This window comes from Calypte anna, chromosome 6 (genome assembly GCF_003957555.1).
Source record: "Calypte anna isolate BGI_N300 chromosome 6, bCalAnn1_v1.p, whole genome shotgun sequence".
In the NCBI taxonomy this organism is placed as follows: Eukaryota; Metazoa; Chordata; class Aves; order Apodiformes; family Trochilidae; genus Calypte; species Calypte anna.
The window spans coordinates 21,362,179-21,385,916 of NC_044252.1; the positions used below are offsets into that span (position 1 = coordinate 21,362,179).

A 23,738-nucleotide genomic window follows, 5' to 3' on the forward strand; every position below is an offset into this window, starting at 1 on the left:
TGTAAGGTAAGAACTGCCAGAAACATTTTTATTCTGCTGTTTGTGATTGTAAAAGTCAGTCTGATGTTAAACAAATCTCCATTATAAGCCATTACACAATTGCCCCAATGAACAGAGAATGCTTTTTGACTCCATTGAGCTAACATCCAGAAAAATCTTACAATATGCAAAGACACAACACTTTAAGTCAAGTGATTATTTCACTAAAAGAAAAAAACTAAAAAAACTAAAAAAAAAAAACAAAAACAAAAACAAAAACAAAAAAACCCACTAACCAAACAAACAAAAAAAACCAGAGCACAACTAAATTCTGACTAAGAAGCTGACAGAATAAGAATCAAGATAGTGGAAAGCAAGCTGAATCCCGAGTACAGTGAATATGAAACCCACTTTGTTTTGAGAAGTCAAACTCAAACTCTGGAATAGTATCCTTAGACTTTTCAGATGGACTGTTCAGTTCTCTCTCAATAGAAAGGATAACGTGGGTGAAATCACTGGACAATACAGGCAGCTACACAAAAATGGAAGGGTAACTGAAAGCAAGGCAAAGGGTAAAAGTTACCCACCTTAAAGAAAAAAACCTCAAAACAGGTCAGCACACAGAGAAGTATCTTGACACTGAAAGGCAGTGTGAACAGAACTCGTACTAGCTGCAGAGCAGATTATAATGACTGAGTGTCATCACTGAAGTCTCATTTGAGAGCATACCTCTAGTAAGGCATTTGTGATTCTACCACACAAGGTGGAAAGGCAAACAGAGCACAGCTCAGCCTACCTGACCCCCCCACCTCTATGGTCACACCACAATAGTATCAAGAGCACAATGCTTCAAAGTAAGTACATGCAAACAGCTCAGGAGATGTAACTCTATTACTATTCTTACTGTTGTGCCCTCAGAACTAAGTATTAGCAGAAACATTCTTACCTATCCTTCCCTCACACCTCAGGTTATGCCTATAGACTAAAGAAACTGAAAACCCTGATACTTCTCTAGAAAGAGAGAAGCATAAGCACAGCTGCTGATAACTTCGTAACCAAAGATTTTAGCAGCAAAACAATTAGGTGCTGAAATAAATTGTAGGAACTGAAACTGCACGATGTGACAAATCATTACTCAGTTTACACTAGAGGCAGAGAATCTTCTTTAAAAAAAAAACCAAACTAGTACAAGTTTCTTGCATCTATGTGTAAACAGCTATAAGAGAACCTGACCTTTGGGACTTCGTGTAAATTTTCCCTAAGAGCAAGCAACTGATAGATCTCTCTCTCACTTGTAATGTTAGGTAATGTCTGCTATCATCTCACAAAGTAGCTCTTTGTGAGCTCTTTGAATCTTACTGTCCTTTTCACTGCAAATGTGCTTCGCAGGAGAACAACCCAGGGTGTTTTGTGTCCAACTACAACTGGGGTTAAACTGAGCTATTCTTTCTCCTCCATGACAGGAAGATGGGACAGAAGAAAGGCTGCTTAACACCAGGCCCTCCTGTTCAGACTCCTCTCTTTTCACTAGCAACTCACACAACTGTACAGATGCATACAGAATACAATGAAAAAAATAATAGTTTTTGCTTTCCTCATTGCTTGACAGGAACAATTTCCTGGACTAGTTCATTTATGTCAGCAGGAATAAATGGTAGGACGAGGGACAGCTTAGATGGCAACATTGCTGAAGTCAGGACCTGTTTGCCTTCCACTTAACCAAGTTACAGTGATTTCAACTCCTATCATTAAGTCTTCCTTGGGCCAAGCAGTTCTGTACAGCTTTTCGACAGCGTACTCTTCTCCATCTCATTTATTCCAGACCTTATAGGATCCCTGAAGCACAACACGTGCCTTTCATAATTAAGGACAAACATTTAATCTATCGTACTTGGCTGAGGTCACCCCATTCCCTCACAAGTTGTCTTTCCAGTTTGTTGAAGTTCTTGGGCTGAAAGCAGCACAGCTGAGCTAAACTTGGAAGGACAGCAGTCATACACTTTCTGCATTCCAAGTTTCTTAATGTCACTGAATTACAACTAAATCTCACAATACGCTCACAGTTAATCGAATTATGGGTTTATAGTCAAGGAACTCAAAACTGCTACAAACATCTGGAGGTCAGCTTTACAGAACAGGCAGCCTTGCTCCAACTTCAAAGTTGGTTTCTCAATAAAAATATCACTGCTTCAGGTAAAGAGATGAAAAATTAAGTCTCTGTTTAGGATGCTCAGCAGATCTACAAACAATATAGTGCTAAGTGAAGAAACACTAGGGAAATACTCAGCCTTTTAAGAAACTACGTACCACAGGTCCTTTATTCAAAATATGAGTTAAATTTCCCGGATAATTTATACACAAAGCTTCTCAAGCTTGGTATTCCACACTGTGTCATATTGCTAAATTCATCACAGACTGAAAAATCTGTAACATCCTCTATATGAAGAATCAAATAAAACACTTCTAGAAAAGCATCAGCTTTTGAGATGCAGGTCACTGTCCACTTATATACAAAGCAGGTCTTGTAACTTCTGAACAGTCCTTTCAGAGCAAAATCCAAGAAATGGATTCCCTAATCCATGGCTAGGAATTGCCAGTGATACAACCATATAAACAGTGAAAGAATTTGATACAAAGTGTGCTTCTGCAGGCTACATACTCATCACCTGATCCTAAGGGACTTAAAACCTTGAGTAGCACTTACAGATACTCAGAGTTACAAAACAGGCTGATGACCATAATACTTCCTAAGCATCTCCTCTTAAGGTCATTTTTTCCCCATACATAGGTATGAATTCTTCTTATATAGGTTTCTCTAAATGAGGAAGAATATATCATGCACATGAGATGAACAAAGTATGGTATAAAAAGTGAACATTAAATTGCTGAAGTTAGTGCATGAAACAAGGATTAATAACAATTCCACTTAAGTGCCTTGTTTGCCACTACTGTCAATTTTACACTTTAAATCCTCTGAAGATTTCAGATACAGATGGCTTTTTAAAAACTGTTTTTGACACCAGAAACAATTCCATGGTCTGGGAATACTAGACATCTACAACTGACTGTCCTTCAACAGATTTGATAAAATTAAAATAAAAAAAGACTACTGAACTAGTCTTAAGTCCCTTAAAAAGCTTGTAAGCAAATGTAACAAACTTGCTTTTCCACAAAACCACAGTAAAAACACCAGAAGAGGTGAGTGAAGGTGAGTAAGTACCAGAACAAGCGATGCAAAGCACTGCATTTCCTAGCACTAGTTCTTCTGAGAACATCTGGTTAAGTAGCTCAGCCAAAGCAGAACTGCCATCTTACCCAAATCTACTACCCATACATGGAGCTAGACAGTAGCAATGAAAATCCAAGCAGAGCAGCTATAACAAATTACTTTAAAACATTAGCCAAGAAGATCAGTAACAGTTCTAATGTTCTAACCAAAGTAAATAAGTAAATAAATAAAAATGCATGAAGAGAATACTCCTTTCAGTTACAAGGGAAAAGAAATGGAAGTGCATGGGAAAACAGGCTGCAGAGGAACATGCAAAATCCACAGCTATACAATGAGCATTGCCATCAGCATTAAATTCACTTCAGTAATTTAAATAGTTGCTTACAGTAGTGTTTCAACAAGTAATTCCATTAAATACAGTAGTAGTTGAATACATGAGACACTCCAAGAGCTGGCTGAGTCAAAAATACATTTTTAAAAATAGCACATTAGATTAATGATGACTTCTTTATCTTTGAACTACTAATTACTGCCAGACAATTGCTTACATAACAGAAAAACATGCAATATCTCAGCTACACAATCACAAAACACATTCTAAAGGAAGCTGCATTATCAAATCTGAAAAAATGGTTTAGAATAGTGTTTACTCTTCCAGGCAACTGGTTCCAAAAAGTACCTGCATAATGTGACCTGTGATGCAGAGATTAAAAAAACCCAGAACTTCAGTGTGTAATTTTATTTTTTTGCTAACACTTGTTTGATACAAGTATTTCTATAGATATTTGACTACTTCAAGTATTCAAAAATCTCTCCTAGAGCCTGTGTTCATGCATTCAGAAGTCTGAAGTGGTCTTTCATAAATATCTTGAAAACAGTCTAGAGATTTTGTATGTTCATATATTAACCTACAGTTACTCTTATTACACAAAGAGCCAAGATAAAGTATGAGTGCTACAGCTGTAACACTAAATAAGCCTGGCTCATATAAAAAGCAATCCTGAATTTTTTCCTACTCCTGAAACCCATTTAAAAATCACCAATAAGCACTAGTCAGACTGTAATAAATATGTTTCTACCAGCAGGCTTCTGAATATGCATAATGCCAATAAAGGTGATTACATTTCAAAATAATAATAATCTGCGTGCAATTAAGATACTAGCAACATTTTAATGGAAAAAATTGTGTAAATATACTAACATCCTAGTCTTGGGATATCCAGTCAAGCTACGCAAAGAGATGTGTTTGTCCCTTGCATACTCCCAAATGTGGAAGTAGGATCAGAAACTGGATCTGGAAGAAAGGGTAAACAGCATGTTAGTTAAATTAACAGAGGATACTGTGTTCCGAGATGTTGCAAACATTAGTAGAGACAAATACATAAATGACCTAGAGAGAAAATAAAATTAGTTTGGAAACATACCTTTAATGCAAAAAAACTTCAAACACTCAATCTAGAGGAAACACAAGGACAAGGGAAGAAAAAGTAAAATGAAAGAAATCTAGAAGCAGCAACAGTGGATAGTCAGCTGAATATCTGAATTGAAAAATAGTTTATAGTTGCAGAGGCATCAAACAGAGCAAGGAAATAAACTTCTTTGTACAGTCTTTGAACCAGTAACAAAAGCCATCTCCTTGCACAATTGCCAGGGACTGAAAAATTCCCCTTCACTCCCAGCAAGTGGAAAGCTCTTCTCAATGGCAAATCAAGTTCTGCAGGAGGTAGGGTTTAATTTTTTTTTTTTAAGCAAAGTTAACATACGGTTAGCATAAGCCTACGCAGCAGGTTCTTCCAGTACTTCTGCTGCTTGTGTCTTTGTGCAGAACAGGAGGAAGCTAACAAAATTAATCCATTTTTACAGGTGCAACTCAGCCTTGTATTGTGCAGATTTCTTGATGTGGTCCTTGAGAAAAGAAACCAAAACAGGTCATCCAACTACTTAGAAAAAAAACAAACAAACAAATCACCAAAATTTACTTTCCTGAGAATTTTATCAACTCATCCATCCTGGTAGATGTCTGCACTATCCAGCTCAAAGGACAAAGGCAACAGGAGGAAAGAACTGACTCAGCCTTTAGAAAGGCTACAAGCGAATCCCAGCAGTCACGTAAGTATAAACACAGAAATTTCAGTAACCAGAACACATCTTCAAGGATTGTCAAGCCTTCAGAAAGAACTTCAGGCACAAATTAAGAACCGTTTATTCTGCTTCATCCCAAATTAACAGACAGGGCTACTTGTTACTCTCAGTAACAAGCCTTCACAGTGAGACAACCACAGAAATTCATTAAACTCCAGGACAGTCCATAGACCAAAATGGAAATGAAAACAAAAAAAATCTTTTTAACAGAACCATTCGCCAATCATGATGCTATAATCTTAAGGCAATTTCCATCATGGAGGCTTGTGCTTCAGTTTATGCTTATAATTAAAGCACAAGAACAGGAGACTGAAGGTTTTTCCCCTCCTCTTGACAACCTCTAAGCTACATGATTTCTGAATAAGTCAGCCTGGAAACATCCGAAGATTCTGCTTGTGGTGAGATGACAAGAACAAAGAAATAGTTCCTACCAGTCTGCTTTGAGAGATACTGGTTAGTCCTGCATGTTTCAGTGGAGATTCAAATGACAAATCCCTTGGCATCTCTCAAGCCAAAGGCACATGAAACACATCTTTCAAAGATATTGTAGTACCATTTTAAAGTAGTTCAAACTATAGGAACAGTACAGAACTGAGAACCCCATCATCTCACTGAAAAAATCATTGTATTTTAGGATGATGTGATACTCTGGACATAAAAAAATAATTGCTTTTTTGCACAAGGGGGACATTAGCAAAGTATCTATGTAATTTTTCACCCATTTTCAAAAATCCACAATAGAATGAAGCAAAACTTGGAGGCCAACTGCAAATAAGCCTACAGAGTCAAAGCACACTCTCACAAGCCTATCTTTAAGCACTGCCAGCAAGTTTTGCAGCTCTTCCCTTCTCTACTGCATCACTCATTCCTACACTCCATCAGTTACCCTGCTGTGAGTTCCTGAAACTGCAGAGGACAAGTGATTTTGCTACCAACTACTCTTTAAAAAAATAAATCAAAATAATTCTGCAAATTCACCTTGCATAAGCATGGCTGTTCAGGGCTAAGACAAAGGTTTAACTAGCACAGAATTCCAGTTCCAGTAAGGGCAAAGCCTAACTGACCACACAATGAGCATTCCCAGTAAATCCTACAGTACATATCTGCTTAAGAAGCAGAAGTGTAGAACCAGACCGAGTAAGAATCTTCAAGAACAGATCACACACTTTAATTTGTAAGATGTGTAACTACCTTTGTATGAGATGTGTATTGCAGCAAAGATGCTGTCGAATCAAGGCCTATTTGAACAGAAAGGAGATAGAGTCAACACTATGTTCTGCACAGGTTTTAGCAGTGTGCTTCTGAGAGCAAACAAGACATGGAGGTGAAGCCCAGACTCCAGCCCCTGCAGAAGAAAACACTTCATGGATCACAAAGCTCCAATGGAATGCAAAGGGATCTACTGCTGAATGAGAAAACAGATGTGTTCTGGGAATGATTCTTATTCTAGATCTCCTAAACACTATATTGGTCTGACAGCCCTCTTGTGCTCCTCGATCAAGCATCTCACTAGATTAATTCAGAGCAAGTGCTAAACTGCCCTTAGCTCTACCCGGTTTTTTGCCCTGGTGACTCCTGTTTGGAAGCAAGCCCTATGTGTAATACATTTGTGTATTACATTTGCCTATGTGTAAAGGCAAATCCTTAAACCAGTAGTTGTGCTGCGTATGTCTCCTGGCTGGCTGATCGTATAGAAAGCTCATTCCAAACCTGCTTGATTTTGTGATCAGCATACATACCCTCTGGTAGATTGTTTCTTGGTGAAACAGGAAGATAGTCAACTAAACCAAGAATATTTCACAGTGGTCTACTGTAAACAGGGGTCAAACCCTCATGAGGTTTTCCACAGCTAGAAATCTACTGCCCCTGCCAGTGAGAAGAACACTGCCTCTAAGCAAGCTAATTCAGCACCATCTCATCTCTCCAACTGATATCGTAAGTTAAGGTGTTTGGTACCCTAGCAGGGATTCTTGTAATTTCCTTGAAGCCCAAATATGCAGATCACCCAACAGGTAAACAGAAAACATTCCTTTATGCTAGCATTCCAAAATTTGCAGACTCTAATCCAAAGGAGAATTAAGATTACCATTACAGTGCAGAAACCAGAACCAAGAAATACCTATGAGAACTATTACTAAGAGATACAAAGAGAGACTGAGCTCTTTTGATTGCTGGAAACCGCTTTTTGCTAACAGGAAGTAGTGACAATTCTAATGTCTCCATTACAGCATGAGTTTCTCTGTAATTTTCTGTTAATTTTCTGAAGAACACATTGGATAAAAGATTTTTATCTACTCACTGGGGACATACAGCAACTTAAAGCATATTCACTAGCAAGGCAGCATCAACAGCAGAATGAAGCTTGCCTGACGCAAGTGCTTTAAAGGAGGGAAAACAACTCAACAGCAGTAAAGTGTGTGTGCATGTAAAATGTATAATTTAAAAATACACTGTGTAAAATGTTAATTATGAGAAGCAGAGTTGCAAGACTCAAAATTCCATACCACACTTATCCCAAGCTACTAGAAGACTTATCACTGCAAACTGAAGGTAACTGTAAGCAGGGAAGTCAGCTCTGCTGCACATTTTCAATGTTTTGAAGCTATGATTACTGATTACCTGGCACTTTAATCCATGATAAATCCACCTCTCCACTGAAAGGGCTGACCTCACACATCCTCCCCACCCACAGATACTCATCTTGCATTTGCACAGTTATACCACAAGACAGTTCAGGGATCAGCTCCCTGACCCAACCCACCATGCATCTACACAAAGCGAGGGCACTAGCATGAACAGCCTGGTATGTTCACCCCTCTCTAAGTATTTTAATTCTACACTAGATTTAAAAACTCTTCATAACATGAACTGTGTTTTTACAAGAAAATTTACTTCCACTGCTACGCATAGCCTGGATGTGTACTGTTTTCCTATGGAGCCAAGGCCTTTCTTGAAGGATCTTCTATATTGGCCAGCATTAAACAACTGCACTCTCCCACACTGCTTATTTAGATTAAATGACATAATATTGTGATTTCTCAGAAATTACCATCAGTTACTGCCCAAACCTGTATCTACTATAAATGCTACACAAATTCATACAGTTCAGCAAGGCGTGTAGATGGAGTTGGTATTTCTTCAAAGTCAGTGTGGAATGCTTTATGACAGTTGCTCTAGCATAACCTCTCCTTTATTTAAAAGGGAAAAAAGTATACTGAACATTTCCTGTAGCATCTCAACACACACTAAACTTCTAATTTAGGATATACCAACTATAACAAATTTCAATATTTTCCACAAAAATAGGGACTTTGCACAAAGAATATATTTATACCTTTTTAGAAAACTGACCCTATACGAATTTGCTTACATTACTCTGATGTAATAGTTTTTCTTTTTTTTTTTTCTTTTTTTTTTTTCTTTTTTTTTTTAAAAAGAATGCATAATGTTTATTCCAGAACTTTATTCTGGAAAAGAAATAATGCATAGTTCATATGCCAACAGTGGTTCTACCAAATATTCTTGAGAACCATTTCCTTATGTTGATTTCCTTAAAAGAAAGATTCTCACATTAATATATCCAGGCAAATATATATATCCTGAATTTATTAACTGACAACAATCCTTCAGAATAGTTTTTCCAGATAACCTCTATTTGGCTTTCTATGCTTAAAAAAAAAAACAAAAAACAAAACCAAACAAAACAACACACACACAAAAAAACACAACACCCCAAATCCAAACAATCAACAAAAGCAAAAAACACCAAAACAAACAAAAAAAGCACCCCGCACCCCACAGAATCTGCTTGCCTTCTCCCACCAGTCTTTCCCTAAACACTATCCCTTGAGTATCACACTAAAACTTTAGTAAGCAAACCCTTCAAACTAATTTACTTCTTTCCCTGTCATAGGATGATGACAGGTACCTACCAGAAACTGTTTTTCACATAGAGCAAGAAATATTTTGTCCATTTCCCCAAAACACTTTAAGATGTATTTGGAAGACTATTGGAATCGTTTAGGCGGTAAACAGCCATTATTTTCTTTCAGATAGGTCTCTTAATTATGCTTAATCCCACCCCATTGAAAAAAAAAAAGAGAGAGAGAGAGAGAGAGAAAAAGAAAACAAACCCCCAACACTTCAAAAAAAAATCCTGAAAACAACAGAAAAAAAATACCCCAACCATGACACTACTAGAAGTATTATTTAAGGATCTATTTTTATGCAAAAATTATTTAATTGCTCTAGCTGACCTTCTCAATTTAACTATGCCATTTAATATGGCACTCGCCACCCACTTAATCCAGAAGCAGAACAACAAAAATTGTAATTCTTCGTTTTAGATGCACCTTTTCATTCCCTCAGTGGTTTAAAACTAGGCAAGTAATTATACAGCTATTAAAGTTTATTATCTCTTTTTCTAAAAGCATTCTTTGTGAAGTTTGACCCTCATTTAAGCTAAATCTGGATTTTCAAAAGAGACCTAGTTTTAGACATATATTCATTTTCATTCACTGGTTCCAAAAGGAAAGACTCCTGGGATATTTCAAAGCTATGATGTCCCATCAGCTCACATTGAGCTCTATCTTGCCTACCTCCCCTCAGACTGAGCTAACAACGATAAGCCACTTGGGTACAAGAATGCATTACCAAGGAGATTGGTAATCTGTAGACAAGTATTTTCCATGTCATTTTGAAACTGAAAGTAAGTTTGTGCCCCTCAGTGAGGCCAACTGAAGCAAAAGATCATATTCTCAGAACCATCTGTCAGACCAAGCTTTAGCCCCCAACCCTATGCTGAGTTGGGACTGGCAGGGGAAAGCAAGCTTCTTACTGCACTGACAGCCAAAGCCCTTTGGCACTCTGGCTGCCAAGCCAACAGAAGGCAGGAATTTGTCCACTGTAACCACAAGCTGTTAAGAGTAGGCACTAGTGCCCTTTCACAACCACTGCAAATCAACAGTTTGTAGGTCAGAGGTACAGGACATCACTTGCATGGATTCCTCCACACACCCAATCCATGGCTTTGGTTCTGGCCCACACACAGCTAAGGTCTCACACACCCTGCTCAGCCTGACCTAAGACCTCTCACTAAAGCCAAGGCTTATAAAACCTCAACTTCAGGACACAGCTTACAAAGAGACCCTAATACAGCTGCACTGGCAAAACTATGAGGTACCAAAGCAGTGTTCAGAGCAAGAATTCTTTTAACTTTTTTTTTTTTTCCCAACGAATGTTTGGTCACCATCAGAAGAATCCCAAAACTAGACAATAAATGGAGCATGCTCAACCCTGCAAGTCTGCCAGTACAAACTAGCCATGAAATTAGATGTTTGCTGCTTACAGGCAGAGTCATGAAAACCCTCCTAGGCTGCACCATGGCATGCTGAGGTCTATCTGCCTTAAACACAAGACCACAGAATCACTCATCTCTTTCCTCAAACTGAGTATGAATGAACTATTTCTCTACCCTTCCAGAAAAGGTAAGAACATAAAGTAGGATTTAGGGTTAGGATGCTGAAATGCCCATGAGCATGATAAGCAGAAGGTTCTGCATAATTGGGAACTAGTGTTTTCACATGGACTTTTTTTTTTTTTAAGTAGGTTTAGTAGTTTGAGCCCTGGAGGAAAAAAAAAACTTTCCAAAAATAACTGCTTACTTTCTGAAGTTTGTAAGGTGTCATCACAAGCACATTTAGCTGCTAAAGTTCATCAACATGCCAGTAAGTGTAGATTAAAGCAGCTGTGATCAACTTCTCCCTACATGCCTTCCTCTCCACCATCTTCTATTACATATGAAGCTGCATAAGGCATTTCCTATCCCAGGGCAGGAGCAGTCCTGGGGCTATGAAGGGTTGGGAAAATTTAAAGCCCTATCTGATGTTCTTATTTGGAGCACAGAATAAAGTTCAAAGTACAAGCAGCTAGAAGATACAAATTCAAGATTAGTCACAGGCAAATAGATGATTTAGGAATAAGAATCAATCTGTGTGTTACAGGCAAGGAGTGCAGCCTCCACGGCAAAGTAGACTACAGTTCTGCAACATCTTTAATTTAAGTCAATTTTTAATCTAATTTGAAACTGAGTAACTTGTTGAGCGGAGTAACCTCTGAACTCTATATTCAATTTTGTACTGTTGTGTTCTCAATCTGTGACCTCAGCTATGGTTCTAGTAAAAACAGATCAAGCTGGAAGAGTGATCAGGATGAAGGCTATTTGGGCTTTGACACCCAGAACAGGAGTGTCCATTCCATGCTTAAAAAAACTTCTAGTCATCAAATTGATAAATTCATGATTTCTGGAGACCAGAAAGGTGTTTGACCTGTTGTTTCAGGGTATCTGCCAATGCATCACATGAAGAATACATCAGTTTACACCCAGATCCATACAAAGTTCCCTCCACAACCATGTAAGGCAGGAGAACTAATGAAACCTTTAGATCCAATACAAACTTCATAGCAGCAGTTTGGCCTTCACAGCAATGCTCTTGGAAGGGAAAATACAGAAGCTCTGAGTATAGGGAGTGTAGCACTTAAAATAGACCTACTTAACACCATTCCAACCTTTCTCCAGAAGTTAACTTTCAAGCTGAATTTCTCCAGGGTTAACCCCCTCTGCAATACCCATTTTTGGATAAAATATATATTTTTTTGATAAAATACACTTTTAAATAGCTAGGTATGAGAAAAGAAAGATAAAACTCTATCCTAATCTAATAGATGACTCAATATCAGCTTACACTCCTTAATACCTACAGCCACTTCAGAAGGGAAAACCTTGTTTATAAATCATTTAGAGCAGTATGTTTCAAACTGTGGACTCCCAAAAAAACATAAGACCCAACACAATTTAAACTATTGGCAATAGGCTTGTTTTTCTACAGTTACTTCTTGCCAACTCCTAGTTGAAAACCACTGATTCAAGAGAGCCCTGGGAAAATGTAGCTCACCCCAACAAGTTAGGCTTGTTCAGGAAATAAATACAGCATTCCTGCTGAATTCAGAAGATATGTAAAATGGACCACCACATGAGCACCAAAGCTGTTCACACCCAAATTGCTGCACATCACTAAAGAAAAATTGCACAAGCAAGGACAAGGGATTAGATTTTTTGAAAAGTTTGCAAAAATACTCCCATAAGATATGAGAACCAGGTTCTCACAGCATCTTACCACACAGTACCAGATCATTATATTTGTATTTCTTTGTATGACTGCATAGGATGACAAGGAAGACAAAGTAAAAGATAAAAGTATAAAAAGCCCAAGAGATACATGCAGGCAGCAGTAAGGTATTTAGTGAGGAATTCCAAAATTAGTGTTATACTTGCTGTAAGTTTGTTCCTTAAGTCCAAGTTAGAATTAACTTTCAAAATATCCATGGGAAACACTTCAGGGGAAAATTTACTCTCCCTTCCTCCAGCAGTTTCTACCATTTAATTGCTACAAAAGCTCAGTACACCTGTGTTATGCAACATATTCTGAAGTATGGAAATTCATCCCATCCTACATATAACCAATATTTCACACTTAGTTTTTCCCTCACACTTGCCCGGCTTTCACTCAATCTTGTGATATTTTGAAGGAGAGTAAGCTACAGTACATAGATGTATAATAACCACCAAGGTCAGCAAAACATTCCACTTCCAGTTGAATAGGAGTAAAACATTTCCAAAGGACATTTAAAACTACCAAGGGGTATGCCCCTTACTTAGCAGTAAGGACAATTAAATCAAGAAACCATAATCAAAAGTACAGAAATTTTTTTCCAAGAGAAGTTTTCCTTACTGCCTATTTTGGGGGTGGAGACTATCAGATGACTTTTTTCCATGAAAAATAATCAAGACCTTTGTAAGAAGCCCCAGAAGAGAGATTATAGTATCATATAAACTTACATTTCTCTAATCACTTCAAAACATAAAAGGGAAAGCTAGGGATAAGGCAGCTATGCTCCTACTTTTTTGAAGGATATAAGTGGAAGACGTGCTTTAAGAAGATTGCTTTTATGTTTTCTTAGGCCAGAAAAGGAAAATACGTCCAGGCTTTTCTATTCTCTTGCATTTGCAGAACAAATGGAAGTTATTAAGCATCCACCTCTGCAAAACTTTAATTCAAGTAAAGGATACAATTGCATGTTTTCAGAAACACATCTAGAGATCAAGATAAAGCATCACCTAGAAAGCAGCTTTCATCATTTTTGCCACTATTACAAATCTGAACCCAGGAGATGACCAAGCTTTATTCAAGGCCTGCTATAACACTATCTTATCTTCAAATTGTTCACAGAAAGGACAAATTAACTGCCAAGTAAGTCAATAGCCAAGCAAGTGAGCTTGCAATGAGCATTTAAACAAATCTAGTAAAGTCTAATCACGATTAACTTATGTATTCTAATATATTTATATACTTCTTAAGAGAAGCCTAAGACTGCAGGACACAAGGCACAGGCTGAGAGGTCTCTCTGGCCTAAAGTCTCCCTGGCTGAATTGTACAAACACATAACTCTGATGAAGCTGTGGCTATCCCACAAAAAAGTTCCAAAACTGTCCCACGAGGATGACCCCATATTAAGCATATGGGGAGTAGGTAACAGCTTCATGCATATGAATTGCTGAGAAGAGTTTAACAGCTGCAGGACAAGCCTGTCATCCTTGCAGGGAAAGAGGCTGAAGGGAAAGTCTATTACACTGAGTAACACAGCAAAATGCTGCCTACAACACTTACACCTTAGCATAGGGAGCCAAACAGCACATTGCTGGAGCCTAATGACTGACACTACCTATGTGCTCAGAAGAACCTTAATGCTCTTCACCCTGTTTATGCACTGGCCTGGAAGTGGCTCTGGCAGTTACTCCACTTGGGAAACATCATCACCATCCTGACCTAGTAACAGGAGAGGAAGGCAAAAGACCACAGCACATAAACTCAGCTACACAATTCCCCAGCTAGAAAGTGAAATGCCAGTATTATGTGTGTATGCAAAAAGTGTTCAAAGAAGGCCAGGAAATTTTTCATTAGTAAACTCAACTCAAGAGTTAAGATTGCCTGGTGGCCTCTCATGTCTTTCCACACTGCTGGATTCAGCTCCTGAAAGCTTTCTTTGTTAATGAATACTAGGCTCTTGTCCAGTCTTCCTTTCTCCCTCCCGTAAAATATCATGGTCCTCAGGGCATAAGGAACATCTTTTGTCTCCCTGCAAGTCTTCCTTCTGCATACACTTTGCCATAGCTTCTGGAAAATGCAACAGGAGTGCTGTCTTTGCTCAGAAAGAGAAGCAGAAAAAACAGATGGAGCAACATCTCAAAGCAATTTTACTATGTTGCAAGTGGTGTCCTGAAGAAATGTTGAAACACCATAACTTACACTTCATCTTTAATGTGCTGGCAGCACTGACATGTATCTTGAATCTCCCACTCAGCTTTGAGAACTGTATTTTTTTGACAATTTTACATAAAAGAATACATGCTACTACACAGCATACAAGACAAACTAAATCTGAGGAAAAAGGTAAATGACCTAAAGATGTCCAGAGAAATAACAGTGCAGCATTCTCCAAGGAAAAAAAAAATGACACTGAAGCTCTCATTTCTCAAAAGAAGCTGAGGCCACACAGACTTATTGGAGAGAACTGAGGAACCCCAAAGGCCTGCAGACATACTGGGAAGAGGTGGTGTAAAGCTGCAACTTATTAATGGAGATACAAGACAAGAGCATCTAACATGACTGGGAAAGCAAAGCCCACAGTTCATTACTGTGAAGTAATGAAGGGAGAAAGCATAGTATTACCCACAGTGCTTTGAAGAGGGAGAGTGAAGCAATCTTCCTGCTACTGTAAGTGAATACAATGCAGGCAGAAATTAGCACTCATTCAGCAAAAGACAACTTGGATTTGTGTGTGTGACAATACCAGTCGAACAGCCTCAGCTCTTCATTCTCTGCCTCTCCATCCTCTGCAGATGTTGCAGAGAAAAAAATAAAATATTATTTTCCAGTCAGATTTAGTCAGGGAACTGATTCACCAAGCTGTCACACATAGTTTTGCCAGCAAAGAGGGGACTATTTAAGCCATCTTAGACGGCACTGCTGTCAAATATAACCACAGTCTGTAGTACATTTACAAGACAGAAGATGCAAACCAGAAAGATCTCTCCCTTTAGATTACTCTATCATGCTGTATCTCCCCTTCCCTCAACCCCATGGACATGATCTCATCCAAGTCCTTCAGATGAGCCCTTCTGCTCATCCCATTTCCTAGCAAAGTCAGGTTACTATCACCAGATTAGCTGGTTTTGTGGAGTCTTCTGTCAGATTAGTCAAAAAAAAGCACTACTACCAGTTGGCCAGAGGTAGAGCCTAGATTGGTTCAGCCTATTCCATCCAAACCTGCCCTCAGAAAATCCTGCAAGTTCTGTATTTCTCAAAGAATTAGAAATATATGTCCCAGGAACCTTCAAGAACCAAAACATTATCCTTTTAAGAGCAAAACATACACACCTAGGACGGTGATGAAGAGGATTAGAAAGTCCCATGTAACATAGTGAAGTAGTATCCCCTCCACCCCAACCAGTGTGACAGTACTCTCTGTAAGTCTATTAATTCTGGGTTTTCCTCAACCTTGCCTAAACCAACTTTTAGGAAGTATTCTCACTGTTATCTTACATTAGCGATGAAAGAATATGGGTTTTCAGACAAGAAAAAAAACAACAGCAAAATAATTTAAAAAAAAAAACAACCAACAAACAAAAAACAACCTACCACATATGACAGTCCTTATCTGGATATAAGATAGCAGAGAATCAAGTCATTTAAGAATTTTGCCAACTGAGCACAAGAATTGGGATTTTGCATCATTCATTCTTAATTAAAGTGCAGTTATTGTATTTCTGTACATAACAGTATTTAGATTATCATCAATAATACAGCATCAACTGTCAAAAATGGCTTAAACGTGCATAATCCTTCAGGTACTCTGTTAAAATGGTGCCATATGACACAGCTGTAAGTCTGTAGTTCCTCTAAAGAAAAATATTTAGACTAAAAAAAAATCTGTAAATCTTACATCTCAATATAAGTTCTACAAAGATGTTATCTAGGTGGATTTGGACTATTTCCTGCATACACAGAATGGGTTACTGTAATTCATTTTGAGAAGTACTATTAAAACCAGATGAACTCTCAATGTCATTACCTCTTTGTTAAGAATTAAGTCAAAACCCCCTATACTTCCTGCAGGATGAACATGTCCCAGGAATGAAATTTCCCACCCTGCAGCAAGAGTTATTGCTTCACAAAAATTAAGATTTGTTTTGTGTTGAAACACAAAACAATGAAGTGATTTGGCCTATTCCAAAACTTCATGTCACAGCCACCAGAAGACAAATTCAAGATGGCAAAACACAAACTGATTAGCAAGATTTTTTTTTTTTGGTTGGTTGGTTGGTTGACAGCATTCTTGACAGGGTCTAAACTGTTCTTCATTTGCAAACAGGGAAATGAGGGCAATTCTGAAGTGATTTATGGCAAAGCCAAAGAGATACCTGAAACAAACCTAGAGTCATCCCCTCCAGTTCAACTTCTACTGTTCTTTAGATGTATACCATCCTTCCATGCATATTTAAAGTACAGCTAAATATCAAGTTGCAAATTTCACCCTTTCAAATAAAGATTTTTATTTTTAAATGAGAGATGCCTCCATTTTTTCCTGATGTAAGTTAGTCATAAAAGGGCAATTCTGTATCTATCCAGCCAGCAGGCAAAAAATTTTTGTGTGTACAAAGCCTTAAGCCTTCAGCTGAACAAGCCTTCAGCTATTATACTGTAAAGTTTTTATAAACTAGATTTATAGTAATGAAAAAAAAAAAAAAGAAGAAGCCAGAAGCTGCATCTATATTATTTGCAGGTTGAAATAAGGCAAATAGTACCTCTTGCACACCTGCTGGGGACAAGGGTGGGGGCATATCTAAGACAGATACCAGTACAGAATATCCCTACATTTAAACTTTTACTTTAATACAGTTTCAGCTAACTTGCTTTTTATTGTTATTTTTTATTAATATCAGGGCTATAGAAAGCTCTCATTTTGGAAGAAAGAAATACAATCTGCCCTTTGAACTAGAACTATGTTAAACAGTTGGAGACTCAAGCCTACTTCCAAAACAATGAGATAACATGGCTAACTGTTTGGAATCAGCAAATAATACTGGCTGGCTAGAACTACATCCAAGTAATAATCAAGATAAGAAAATGTAATAAAGATTTCAGAATCATCCGATCCAACTGTTATGCACCTTCTCTTAATGGCAGCTCCTAATACTTCCTGATGTATCATACTTCTCCTGCAGGACCCACACTTTAGTACTAAGTATCTAAGGTCCCAGAAGACCATCACTATACAACAAAGTAGTAACAGAAACAGATTAAGTACTTGGGTTGCAGTATTTCACCAGCAAAATAATTTAATAATAAAAATATTACTTCAGTTTCATTTTACAGTTTAAGATTGGTTATCTTCTTTGTATGTTACAGGTCTTCCCTTTAAATCATCATTTTGCCCCCAAAACTAGGATCACTGCTGAAGAGAACCAGTAAATTCCCTTCCTGCCCCACCCCAACAAAGACTGTAATTCAGTCAGGGAGTCTCCAAGAGTGCAGCTAATATTAACAAAGGGCCAAGCAACACAAGCTAGCAGAAATACATGGGATCACCTCGAACTACACCAGTAACCACACAGCATTGCTACATTATTACTGCCTGTATAAAAGGCATCTGAAGGGTTTCTGGGATCTGTTGGTTATTTCCTCTCTCAAACTCATCATTCCTTAGCTGATCTGATCTCATATAACATTTCCAATTCAGCAACTCCCCAAAGAGAAAATGGCTGGGATTAAAAAAATAAAATCACCACATACGTTTGTCTCTAGGCATCTGCTTTTGGCCTCTGAGAAAGACATTACCACTCAGGAGTGGTAAAGAGAGGAGGTATGTTAGCATTAAAAATAGTTATCATCTGGCACATCTTGTGTCTAGAAACAGAGCCCTACCAAGGCATCAAGACACTGCATTACTACCAGCTCTCCTCTTGTGCCATGGTTCAACAACCCAATGCACCTCATAGCAAAGAGAGCTTAGACTCATCTTGCCCATGCTTCCCTCCATCCTTTCCCATGCCCTTCCATGGCATACAGCTCCTCAGTTGCATCTCTGAATCAACAGCACTGATCACAGAACTGACCCCCACCAGCTGCACAACCTCGCTCCCCAAAAAAAGGGACTTGAAATGCATAACAAGGAATACAGGTTTAACCCAGATCAGTTCCCTGAAATACCTCCGAGAAAAAGCTGTGCTGGCACAACTGAAGGTGAAACTTTGAGACAGATCATGATCTGTGTCTCTTCTGCTGCATTATTTTTGTCTTTACACCACCTATGCATTCTCACATTCTTCCTTGGGCAGGCACTGGCATTCACCTGACCTGACAGAGAGGCAGTTCAAGGAACTATACTATCAGAAAAGTACTCTAAACTATTCTACTCTAAAAATGATATTTTCTGCCAGCATCACTTCTCAAACTGGTTCCCTGTGGACAAATGCAAAGGAGGTACTTCAAGACCCCTGTGTTTTTCCTCCCCTTGAGAGGACAAGCTTAGTTTGAACGTCATGAAGCCACAGTAGAACAGAGAAGACTATTGCAGAAGCAAGAAACAAGAGGGGAAAGTGAATTTCTGAAGACATATTTATGGCCAAATGCACTAGGTCAAGCTACAGGCCTTATTTTTTCAAACTACCACACAGTGTGTAGTGCTAGAATGCTTTTTCAGGGAATGATACTAACACAAGAGAATCCCACACATCTGATTTACTTTTAGAACTAAGAATAGATATTTCTAAAGTAACAAGAATTTTCCCATACTCTGCTTCCCCATGTTTATCTGTTACTATTTATTACAGACAGCAATTTTTAAAGACTTCTACAAATGGCCAAGGTGAAACAGAACATTAAATCATTTAACAGGCCAACTTTCAAACCTCAAGAAACATAGTCAAAACCCAAGTAAAAAGACAACAAAGATGTATCTGAGGAAAGAGTTTAAGATGACAGCATAATTTCAGCCTCAATATCCGAGGGTAGTGCAACAGAATCAAAACCAGAAAAGGTAACAATGAACACACTTATACAATTATACAACCAACACTTTATTCATACTAGGCACAGGGCAGGGCCTGAGATCTCATAAAGCTGATCAATTTGAAGTTGAAACTATTTATGACATAGTGCCATTGAGATAAAAGTCACACAGCACCCTTACACTTTGGACTTTATTTTTTTTTTTAAATGCTTTGTACTTTACCTCAAAAAAAAATCCCAATCAACTCTGTGCTTCACAATATTCACAGTGTCTTTTGTTAAACACACAGAGAGGGACTTTCACAAAGGGAAATATTTTGGAGGAACAAAATGTATATCAAACTAAAGAATGAGGAAGAGATACAGAAGGCATACTGGAGAAAGCAATTTCCCCAGGAGCTGGCAATTTAAATGGCTTTAGGGAAGTGGAACAGGGTGTGTATAAATGGCAGTGGTGTTTGTTTTAAGTTTTAGCACCTAAAGCTGCTAAGAACTCTAATAAATGTAGTGTTTTCCTTGAGTCTGTATGGAACATAAACTTCTCTAGCTACCCAAGATTTTCCCAAAGAGCAGCATAATGAACAGTAACAATTCCTGCACTTCACCCCAACACAAGATCTTCAAAAGCCACTTTGAAACTTTTTTTTTTTCTCCCTTTCTCTTTTTTTCCTTTATTTCCCCCTCCATCCCTCGTTTACTCCTCACAGCTATCTGACCAGCAGGACAGCTCCACTGAAGGACCCGATCACAAAGCAGCAGAGACCAAGAGGAAGACAAGATGACATGCTTTAAGTCGGTAGTTGAGAAAGGACTAGAACAGGTGATTCCCAGCAGCCAAGGCAGGAGATAAGAAAAGGACATAGGAGTAATATAAAGCCCGTTCAAGCCAAGGTGGAAGACAGCAAAATGTTCCTCCAAATAAGCAAAGCTAGAAACAAAATAAAACCCCATAAACGTGATCTAAAAGCATCACTAATTGGTTGGAAAGAAAACCCAGCACTTTTGTGTAGAGTCTGAGTTTCTCAGCAATGTATTGCCCTTGTTTTAAGCATAAAGATTCAAGTTAATTGCTCATATTATTCTAGAGTAAATGAGTATCTAGCCCATGCTTTTATACTACAGAAATGTATACATTTAGATGAGGCCAAAAATACACACTGCAGCGGTTACAACTCCTGGTGTAACCAAAAATGGTGTTTCAAATCCCTGATAATGAAACTAGGATGCTGAGCTAACTGACAATAAGAGGTTTAACTGTGCACACAAGGAACTAAGTGAATCTGCGAACGTTACAGATTACCTACTCCGAGCAGTCTCTGCCAGATTATAGCCATATTTGCATATTTAAATATAAAAGGAGGATTTCTGCTCAATTAGTAGGATGAGGCCAAACAAGGAGAGACGTATCTGTGTTCCAGTTACAGGTTTTAGTATTATACTGGAAATACACAGTCTACTGTTGTCAAACCTATTTTACCATCCTTGCAGACTCCCACCGAATGCCTGGCCTAGAGCTGGTGTTTATGTGTATTTTGGGACTCGTCGAAAAGGCCTGAATTTCTCACAAGGGTAATAAAAAAAGAGCAAAATCTGTGTTTCTAATGGAGAAAGTTATGCGAGATGAAAGGGGGTCGGGGACTTCTTTTTTTTTTAAAAAACCCACACACATTTTATTGCAAGGAGCCTGCATAACAACAAACGCGCACTAGAGGAGGAGGGGAAAAAAAAAAAAAAAAAAAAAAAAAAAAGGGGGAGTAGCGGGGGGGGGAGTGGGAAGGAGAGAAAAGCAATCACACATCCTTTTAACCCCCGCGGCCCCGCTCGGGATTCACGGCGTCAGTCCAGCAACACGATCTACAACTTTCCGCCGGCCCCGCCGCTGCGCTCCCCCTTCCCCGAGCTTCCCCCGCTGCTGCTCCCGCCTGGGGCGCGGGGCTGGCCCACCGACGGCTCCGCGGCTTCCCCCCTTCCCCCGCTCCCTGCCGCCTCGCCTCACGGCGGCGGGCCAGGGGCAGGCCAGGCAAGGGCAGGCCGGGCCGGACCCGCCTCGCCTCCCGCGGCGGCGGATGGGCAGTGACACAACCGGCCGCTCCCCGCCGGCGGGCGCGGCTTCCGGCCGAGCCGTAAACAAGTTTGAAGGGGCCGCGGCCGGGCCTGGCGGGGAGGAGCGGGCGCGGCGCTGACAGGGGCCGCACAAAAGGCAGGGCAGGCAGGACCCCCCTCCCGGCTCCCTCCCCGGCGAAGGGCGGGGCCCGGCCCGGCGCCTCTCGCCTCACGGCGGCGGGGGAGGGGCGGGCCCGCAGGCCGCGGCGCCGCTCGCCTCACGGCCACCCTCCTACCCCCCACGGCGGAGCCTCCCCCTCCGTCGCCGCCGCCGCCGCGGTGGGGCCCGGCCCGGCCACCCCGCCGCGCCGCCGTCCCTCACCTACACAGTGAATGAGCTTGTGTCGCCACGAATCGACTGGTGGCGGACGCCGCGCCTCTCGATGGAGCACTGCTGCCGCCCGCACGGGCTCGCCATCTTTCTGGGCGGCGGGCGGGGGTTGGGGGTGGGGGGCGGCGGCGGGCACGGCCGGGGGGCAGGGACGGGAAGGAAGGGCCGCGCGCCGCGCCGCGCCACGCCCACCCGCCCTCAGTGCCCGCCTCGCAGCGCCACGCAGGCGCCGCCGGCGCGCGCCCCCGCCCCGCCCCTCCGCCGTCCCCCTTCCCGCCGCGCGCCTGCGCTCCCGCGGCCTCCGCCCGCTGCCGCCCCCCCACCTGCCCCGCACGTGAGGCGCCGCCGCCATCCTCTGGCGCGGGCGGTGCTCCACCCACCCACCCACCCCCCCCCCGCCGTTTCTCGGGGATCGGGCAGCGCCTCCGGGACGGGGTAGGGGACAGGGCGGCCTGAGGGGCGTCGCACCCCTGAGGGGTCACCGTGCTCCAGCGGCCATCCTTCTCCTTGAGGGGACGCGGCACCCTTGAGGGGTCTCCTGCCCCTGAACGGGACGTCCTTCCTCTGAGGGGGTGATGCACTCCAGAGAGGTCACCGGCCTTCAGTAGACATCCCACCTGAGGGATCACCATCCGCTTTAAGAACATCCCACCCTGAGTGGCTGTCCCCACGTCCGAGGGAGTCACTGTCCCCCTGAGGGGACTTGCCACCCCTGAAGAGTCATCGCACCCCTGAGAGGGCATCTCATCCCGGACAGACAGTTTTCTGTCAGGAGGAGCTGAAGTCTTACCCACTCCACAGTGTACTTTAAAAAGACCAAGTCTATTGGTGCCATGAAAAGGAAAGACATTTTGCTTTAATAGCCGAGAGACCTCTTGATACCAATCCTGCAGTGACAGCTCCGTGACACAACCACCTCCTGTGTTTCAGCAGTGACCATTTACCCCCTGGGTCTTACACCACAGGAACAAAGACCTCCCTCAGCATGAGCTGTCAGGGGGTTGATGATGCAATAAACTCCATTTCTGACGGCCGGCAGCGAGTGCATTGATGGGCAAGAGGACAGGGGTGGTACTGCCTGTGCAGGAAGAAAACTGTGGCACCAGCTTTCTGCAAGCTCAGGGGATGAGCTTGGAAAGATGAAATGCCTTACCCCAAACCCTGCAGCAAGGCCAGAGACAAAACCCAGGACTTCGGGCCTTGATTTCCCAGCCCCCTAAACCCCAAAACTAGAGCAATTACCCTCACCTTGCAAACCTCACAGAATTAGACAGTTTGAAAGGCTGAGCTCAAAGCTGGCTATATGCAGGTGTAGAGTAGGATGTCCCAAATAAGGTATTCCCTGTGGATATTGAGAAGCTTTTAAACTGCCAGGGGCAGTCACATCTGCTGTAAGCTGATTGTCTTATTCAAAGGGAACTCCCAAGAGGATCAGAGCAAAGCTCTTGGTGTCCATAGGTAGGACAGCAATCCTACCTACCAAAGGAGACCTATCCTACAAAAGGAGACCAGGACAGCTTGGTTTGGATAGTCCAACAAAAGGAAACCAAAACCAAGGTGTGAGTGCTCTGCCAGTGTGCCTGGGAGGCTCCAATGGGGAAGGGTATAAATTTCAAGGAAGGGACAGAGCTATCTGAAACCCAAATTATAGCATAAGGACAGAATATTAATTGGTTCTTTTCTTGTGGAGAAGATCAGAGGCTGGTTTTTTAATTGTAGGAGGTGGAAAGTTCCAGAGCAGACAGCAACCAGAGTTTACAAGAGGCATGAAACACATTTAATGATGCATCTTCCTTGTGAAGAGGGCAATGCACAGCTTTTTCTT

The 23,738-nt window shown here is 40.9% G+C and overlaps 1 protein-coding gene across 1 annotated transcript in view; it reads right to left on the reverse strand.

The window, feature by feature from the left end:
* The window catches only part of LCOR (ligand dependent nuclear receptor corepressor), a 52,535-nt gene extending 30,510 nt beyond the window's left edge, over nucleotides 1–22,025 (reverse strand). The window contains exons 1-2 of the mRNA XM_030453316.1: nucleotides 21,909–22,025; nucleotides 4,410–4,502 (exon numbers count right to left, since the gene is read on the reverse strand). The gene's annotated coding sequence lies outside the window, so the exon portion shown is untranslated. The remainder of the gene's footprint in view (nucleotides 1–4,409; nucleotides 4,503–21,908) is intronic.
* Nucleotides 22,026–23,738: the final 1,713 nt, after the last annotated feature.